Source organism: Calliopsis andreniformis, unplaced genomic scaffold (assembly GCF_051401765.1).
Source record: "Calliopsis andreniformis isolate RMS-2024a unplaced genomic scaffold, iyCalAndr_principal scaffold0004, whole genome shotgun sequence".
Classification (NCBI taxonomy): domain Eukaryota; kingdom Metazoa; phylum Arthropoda; class Insecta; order Hymenoptera; family Andrenidae; genus Calliopsis; species Calliopsis andreniformis.
In genome coordinates this window covers 13,058,774-13,066,577 of record NW_027480424.1, presented here as the reverse complement: position 1 = coordinate 13,066,577, position 7,804 = coordinate 13,058,774, and positions in this window count along the sequence as shown.

Here is a 7,804-nt window from a genome sequence, read left to right as displayed (position 1 = left end):
GGGCAACGTAGGCTTCACGCTAGGGTGTTGTTCCAACAGATTGAATAGTTAGGGCCTTAGAAGTCAACGCCCGAAAAATAAAATGCAAAAAAAATACAACAGTGTTACCATCATATAACAGGAATAATTGCAAGCAGTTTGAAAGTGATGGCCAATTCTACGCTCCAGGCAACCTAGGCTTCACGCTATTGCGTTGCTCCACCAGATCGAATAGTTAGTGCCTTAGAAGTCAACTCCAGAAGCATAAAATACAATATAAATACAACAGTTTTTCCATCGTATAAAACGAATAATTGCAACCAGTATGAAACTTATGGTCATTTCTACTTTCCGAGCAACATAGGCTTCACCCGAGGGCGTTGCTCCAACAGGTTGAATAGTTAGGGCCGTAGAAGTCAACGCCCGAACCATAAAATGCAAAAAAAAATACAACAGTGTTACCATCATATGACAGGAATAATTGCAACCAGTTTGAAAGTGATGGCCAATTCTACGTTCCGGGCAACCTAGGCTTCACTCTATTGCGTTGTTCCACCAGATCGAATAGTTAGGGGCTAAGAAGTCAACGCCAGACGCATTAAATACAATATAAATATAACAGTCTTTCCATCGTATAAAACGAATAATAGCATCCAGTGTGAAAGTTATGGTCATTTCTACGTTCCGGGCAACCTAGGTTTCACTCTAGGGCGTTGCTCCACCAGGTCAAACAGTTAGGGCCTTAGAAGCCAACGCCCGAAGCATTAAATACAAAATAAATAGAACAGTTTTTCCATAGTAAAAACGAATAATTGCTACCAGTGTAAAAGTTATGGTTATTTCTACGTTCCGGGCAACCTAGGTTTCACTCTAGGGCGTTGCTCCACCAGATCGAATAGCTAGGGCCTTATAAGTCAACGCCAGAAGCATGAAATACAATATAAGTACAACAGTTATTCCATCGTATAAAACGAATAATTGCTACCGGTGTGAAAGTTATGGTCTTTTCTACGTTCCGGACAACCTAGGCTTCACTCTATGGCGTTGATCCAACAGATTGAATAGTTGGGGCCTTAGAAGTCAACGCCCGAAGCATAAAAAAAATATAAATATAACAGTTTTTCCATCATATATCAGGAATAATTGCAACCAGTTTGAAAGTGATTGTCATTTCTACGTTCCGGGCAACCAAGGCTTCACTCTAGGGCGTTGCTCCACCAGATCGAATAGTTAGTGCCTTAGAAGTCAACGCCAGAAGCATAAAATACAATGTAAATACAACAGTTTTTCCATCGTATAAAACGAATAATTGCTACCAGTATGGAAGTGATGGTCATTTCTACGTTCCGGGCGACCTAGGTCTCACTCCAGGGCGTTGTTCCACCAGATTGAATAGTTAGGGCCTATGAAATCAACGGCAGAAGCATAAAATACAATATAGATATAACAGCTTTTCCATCGTATAAAACGAATAATTTCAACCAGTGTGAATGTTATGGTCATTTCTACATTCCGAGCAACCTAGGCTTCACTCTAGGGCGTTGATCCACCAGATAGAATAGGTAGTGCCATAGAAGTCTACGCCCGAAGCATAAAATACAATAAATATACATGAGTTTTTCCATCGTATATCAGGAATAATTGCAACCAGTGTGAAAGTGATGGTCATTTCTACGTTCCGGGCCACGTAGGCTTCACGCTAGGGTGTTGTTCCACCAGATCGAACAGCTAGGGCCTAAGAAGGCAACGCCAGAAGCATAAAATACAATATAAATATAACAGTTCTTCGATCGTATAGAACGAATAATAGCAACCAGTGTGAAAGTTAACGTCATTTCTACTTTCCGGGCAACCTAGGCTTCACCCTAGGGCGTTGCTCCAACAGATTGAATAGTTAGGGCCTTAGAAGTCAACGCCCGATGCATAAAATACAAAATAAATACAACAGTTTTTCCATCATATAACAGGAATATTTGCAACCAGTTTGAAAGTGATGGTAATTGCTACGTTCCGGGCAACTTAGGCTTCACTCTTGGGCGTTGCTCCACCAGATCGAATAGTTAGTTCCTTAGAAGTCAACGCCAGAAGCATAAAATACACTATAAATACAACAGTTTTTCCATCGTATAAAACGAATAATAGCAACCAGTGTGAAAGTTATGGTCATTTCTACGTTCCGGGCAACCTAGGTTTCACTCTAGGGCGTTGCTCCAACAGATCAAACAGTTAGGGCCTTAGAAGCCAACGCCCGAAGCATTAAATACAAAATAAATAGAACAGTTTTTCCATAGTATAAAACGAATAATTGCTACCAGTGTAAAAGTTATTGTTATTTCTACGTTCCGGGCAATCTAGGCTTCACCCTAGGCCGTTGTTCCACCAGATCGAATAGTTAGGGCCTAAGAAGGGAACGCCAGAAGCATAAAATACAATATAAATACAACAGTTTTTCCATCATATAAAACGAATAATTGCAACCAGTATGAAAGCTATGGCCATTTCTACTTTCCGGGCAACCTAGACTTCACCCTAGGGCGTTGCTCCAACAGATTGAATAGTTAGGGCCTTAGAAGTCAACGCCAGAAGCATAAAATACAATATAAATACAACAGTTTTTCCATCGTATAAAACGAATAATTGCAACCAGTATGAAACTTATGGTCATTTCTACTTTCCGAGCTACCTAGGCTTCACTCTAGGGCGTTGCGCCACTAGATCGAATAGTCAGTACCTTAGAAGTCAACGCCAGATGTATAAAATACAATATAAATACAACAGTTTTTCCATCGTATAAAACGAATAATTGCAACCAGTATGAAACTTATGGTCATTTCTACTTTCCGAGCAACCTAGGCTTCACCCTTGGGCGTTGCTCCAACGGATTGAATAGTTAGGGCCTTAGAAGTCAACGCCCGAAGCAAAAAATTCCAATAAATATACAACAGTGTATCCATCATATAACAGGAATAATTGAAACCAGTGTGAAAGTTATGGTCATTTCTACGTTCCGGGCAACCTAGGTTTCACTCTAGGGCGTTGCTCCACCAGATCAAACAGTTAAGGCCTTAGAAGCCAACGCCCGAAGCATTAAATACAAAATAAATAGAACAGTTTTTCCATCATATAAAACGAATAATTGCAACCAATATGAAAGCTATGGTCATTTCTACTTTCCGGGCAACCTAGGCTTCACCCTAGGGCGTTGCTCCAACAGATTGAATAGTTAGGGCCTTACAAGTCAACGCCCGAACCATAAAATGCAAAAAAAATACAACAGTGTTTCCATCATATATCAGGAATAGTTGCACCCAGTTTGAAAGTGATGGCCAATTCTACGTTCCGGGCAACCTAGGTTTCACTCCAGGGCATTGCTCCACCAGACCGAATAGTTACGGCCTAAGAAGTCAACGCCAGAAGCATAAAATACGATATAAATACAAGAGTTATTCCATCGTATAAAACGAATAATTGCAACCAGTATGAAACTTATGCTCATTTCTACTTTTCCAGCAACCTAGGCTTCACCCTAGGGCGTTGCTCCAACAGATTCAATAGTTACGGCCTTAGAAGTCAACGCCCGAACCATAAAATGTAAAAAAAAATACAACAGTGTATCCATCATATATCAGGAATAATTGCAACCAGTTTGAAAGTGATGGTCAATTCTACGTTCCAGGCAACCTCGGCTTCACTCTAGGGCGTTGTTCTACCAGATCGAATAGTTAGGGCTTAAGAAGTCAACGCCAGAAGCATAAAATACAATATAAATATAACAGTTTTTCCATCGTATAAAACGAATAATAGCAACCAGTGTGAAAGTTATGGTCATTTCTACGTTCCGGGCAACCTAGGTTTCACTCTAGGGCGTTGCTCCACCAGATCAAACAGTTAGGGCCTTAGAAGCCAACGCCCGAAGCATTAAATACAAAATAAATAGAACAGTTTTTCCATAGTATAAAACGAATAATTGCTACCAGTGTAAAAGTTATTGTTATTTCTACGTTCCGGGCAATCTAGGCTTCACCCTTGGGCGTTGCTCCAACGGATTGAATAGTTAGGGCCTTAGAAGTCAACGCCCGAAGCAAAAAATTCCAATAAAAATACAACAGTGTATCCATCATATAACAGGAATAATTGAAACCAGTGTGAAAGTTATGGTCATTTCTACGTTCCGGTCAACCTAGGTTTCACTCTAGGGCGTTGCTCCACCAGATCAAACAGTTAGGGCCTTAGAAGCCAACGCCCGAAGCATTAAATACAAAATAAATAGAACAGTTTTTCCATAGTATAAAACGAATAATTGCTACCAGTGTAAAAGTTATGGTTATTTCTTCGTTCCGGGCAACCTAGGCTTCACCCTAGGCCGTTGTTCCACCAGATCGAATAGTTAGGGCCTAAGAAGGGAACGCCAGAAGCATAAAATACAATATAAATACAACAGTTTTTCCATCGTATAAAACGAATAATTGCAACCAGTATGAAACTTATGGACATTTCTACTTTCCGAGCAACATAGGCTTCACCCTAGGGCGTTGCTCCAACAGATTGAACAGTTAGGGCCTTAGAAGTCAACGCCCGAACCATAAAATGAAAAAAAAATACAACAGTGTTTCCATCATATATCAGGAATAGTTGCACCCAGTTTGAAAGTGATGGCCAATTCTACGTTCCGGGCAACCTAGGTTTCACTCCAGGGCGTTGCTCCACCAGACCGAATAGTTACGGCCTAAGAAGTCAACGCCAGAAGCACAAAATACGATATAAATACAACAGCTTTTCCATCGTATAAAACGAATAATTGCAACCAGTATGAAACTTATGGTCATTTCTACTTTCCCAGCAAGCTAGGCTTCACCCTAGGGCGTTGCTCCAACAGATTCAATAGTTAGGGCCTTAGAAGTCAACGCCCGAACCATAAAATGCAAAAAAAATACAACAGTGTTTCCATCATATATCAGGAATAATTGCAACCAGTTTGAAAGTGATGGTCAATTCTACGTTCCAGGCAACCTAGGCTTCACTCTAGGGCGTTGTTCTACCAGATCGAATAGTTAGGGCTTAAGAAGTCTACGCCAGAAGCATAAAATACAATATAAATATAACAGTTTTTCCATCGTATAAAACGAATAATAGCAACCAGTGTGAAAGTTATGGTCATTTCTACGTTCCGGGCAACCTAGGTTTCACTCTAGGGCGTTGCTCGACCAGATCAAACAGTTAGGGCCTTAGAAGCCAACGCCCGAAGCATTAAATACAAAATAAATAGAACAGCTTTTCCATAGGATAAAACGAATAATTGCTACCAGTGTAAAAGTTATGATTATTTCTACGTTCCGGGCAATCTAGGCTTCACCCTAGGCCGTTGTTCCACCAGATCGAATAGTTAGGGCCTAAGAAGGGAACGCCAGAAGCATAAAATACAATATAAATACAACACTTTTTCCAACATATAAAACGAATAATTGCAACCAGTATGAAAGCTATGGTCATTTCTACTTTCCGGTCAACCTAGGCTTCACCCTAGGGCGTTGCTCCAACAGATTGAATAGTTAGGGCCTTAGAAGTCAACGCCCGAAGCAAAAAATTCCAATAAATATACAACAGTGTATCCATCATATAACAGGAATAATTGAAACCAGTGTGAAAGTTATGGTCATTTCTACGTTCCGGGCAACCTAGGTTTCACTCTAGGGCGTTGCTCCACCAGATCAAACAGTTAGGGCCTTAGAAGCCAACGCCCGAAGCATTAAATACAAAATAAATAGAACAGTTTTTCCATCATATAAAACGAATAATTGCAACCAGTATGAAAGCTATGGTCATTTCTACTATCCGGGCAACCTAGGCTTCACCCTAGGGCGTTGCTCCAACAGATTGAATAGTTAGGGCCTTACAAGTCAACGTCCGAACCATAAAATGCAAAAAAAATACAACAGTGTTTCCATCATATATCAGGAATAGTTGCACCCAGTTTGAAAGTGATGGCCAATTCTACGTTCCGGGCAACCTAGGTTTCACTCCAGGGCATTGCTCCACCAGACCGAATAGTTACGGCCTAAGAAGTCAACGCCAGAAGCATAAAATACGATATAAATACAAGAGTTATTCCATCGTATAAAACGAATAATTGCAACCAGTATGAAACTTATGCTCATTTCTACTTTTCCAGCAACCTAGGCTTCACCCTAGGGCGTTGCTCCAACAGATTCAATAGTTACGGCCTTAGAAGTCAACGCCCGAACCATAAAATGCAAAAGAAATACAACAGTGTTTCCATCATATATCAGGAATAACTGCAACCAGTTTGAAGGTGATGGCCAATTCTACGTTCCGGGCAACCTAGGTTTCACTCCAGGGCGTTGCTCCACCAGAACGAATAGTTACGGCCTAAGAAGTCAACGCCAGAAGCATAAAATACGATATAAATACAACAGCTTTTCCATCGTATAAAACGAATAATTGCAACCAGTATGAAACTTATGGTCATTTCTACTTTCCCAGCAAGCTAGGCTTCACCCTAGGTCGTTGCTCCAACAGATTCAATAGTTAGGGCCTTAGAAGTCAACGCCCGAACCATAAAATGCAAAAAAAAATACAACAGTGTATCCATCATATATCAGGAATAATTGCAACCAGTTTGAAAGTGATGGTCAATTCTACGTTCCAGGCAACCTAGGTTTCACTCTAGGGCGTTGCTCCACCAGATCAAACAGTTAGGGCCTTAGAAGCCAACGCCCGAAGCATTAAATACAAAATAAATAGAACAGTTTTTCCATAGTATAAAACGAATAATTGCTACCAGTGTAAAAGTTATTGTTATTTCTACGTTCCGGGCAATCTAGGCTTCACCCTAGGCCGTTGTTCCACCAGATCGAATAGTTAGGGCCTAAGAAGGGAACGCCAGAAGCATAAAATACAATATAAATACAACAGTTTTTCCATCATATAAAACGAATAATTGCAACCAGTATGAAAGCTATGGTCATTTCTACTTTCCGGGCAACCTAGACTTCACCCTAGGACGTTGCTCCAACAGATTGAATGGTTAGGGCCTCAGAAGTCAGTGCCCGAAGCATAAAATGCAATAAAAAGACAACAGCTTTTCCATCATATAACAGGAATAATAGCAACCAGTTTGAAAGTGATGGTCATTTCTACGTTCCGGGCAACATAGGCTTCACTCTAGGGCGTTGCTCCACTAGATCGAATAGTCAGTACCTTAGAAGTCAACGCCAGATGTATAAAATACAATATAAATACAACAGTTTTTCCATCGTTTAAACGAATAATTGCAACCAGTATGAAACTTATGGACATTTCTACTTTCCGAGCAACATAGGCTTCACCCTAGGGCGTTGCTCCAACAGATTGAATAGTTAGGGCCTTAGAAGACAACGCCCGAACCATAAAATGCAAAAAAAATACAACAGTGTTTCCATCATATAACAGGATTAATTGCAACCAGTTTGAAAGTGATGGTCATTTCTACTTTCCCAGCTACCTAGGCTTCACCCTAGAGCGTTGCTCCACCAGATGGAATAGTTAGTGCCTTAGAAGTCAACGCCAGAAGCATAAAATACAATGTAAATACAACAGTTTTTCCATCGTATAAAACGAATAATTGCTACCAGTGTGGAAGTGATGGTTATTTCTACGTTCCGGGCAACCTAGGCCTCACTCTAGGGCGTTGTTCCACCAGACTGAATAGCTAGGACCTATGAAATCAACGGCAGAAGCATAAAATACAATATAGATAAAACAGTTTTCCCATCGTATAAAACGAATAATTTCAACCAGTGTGAATGTTATGGTCATTTCTACATTC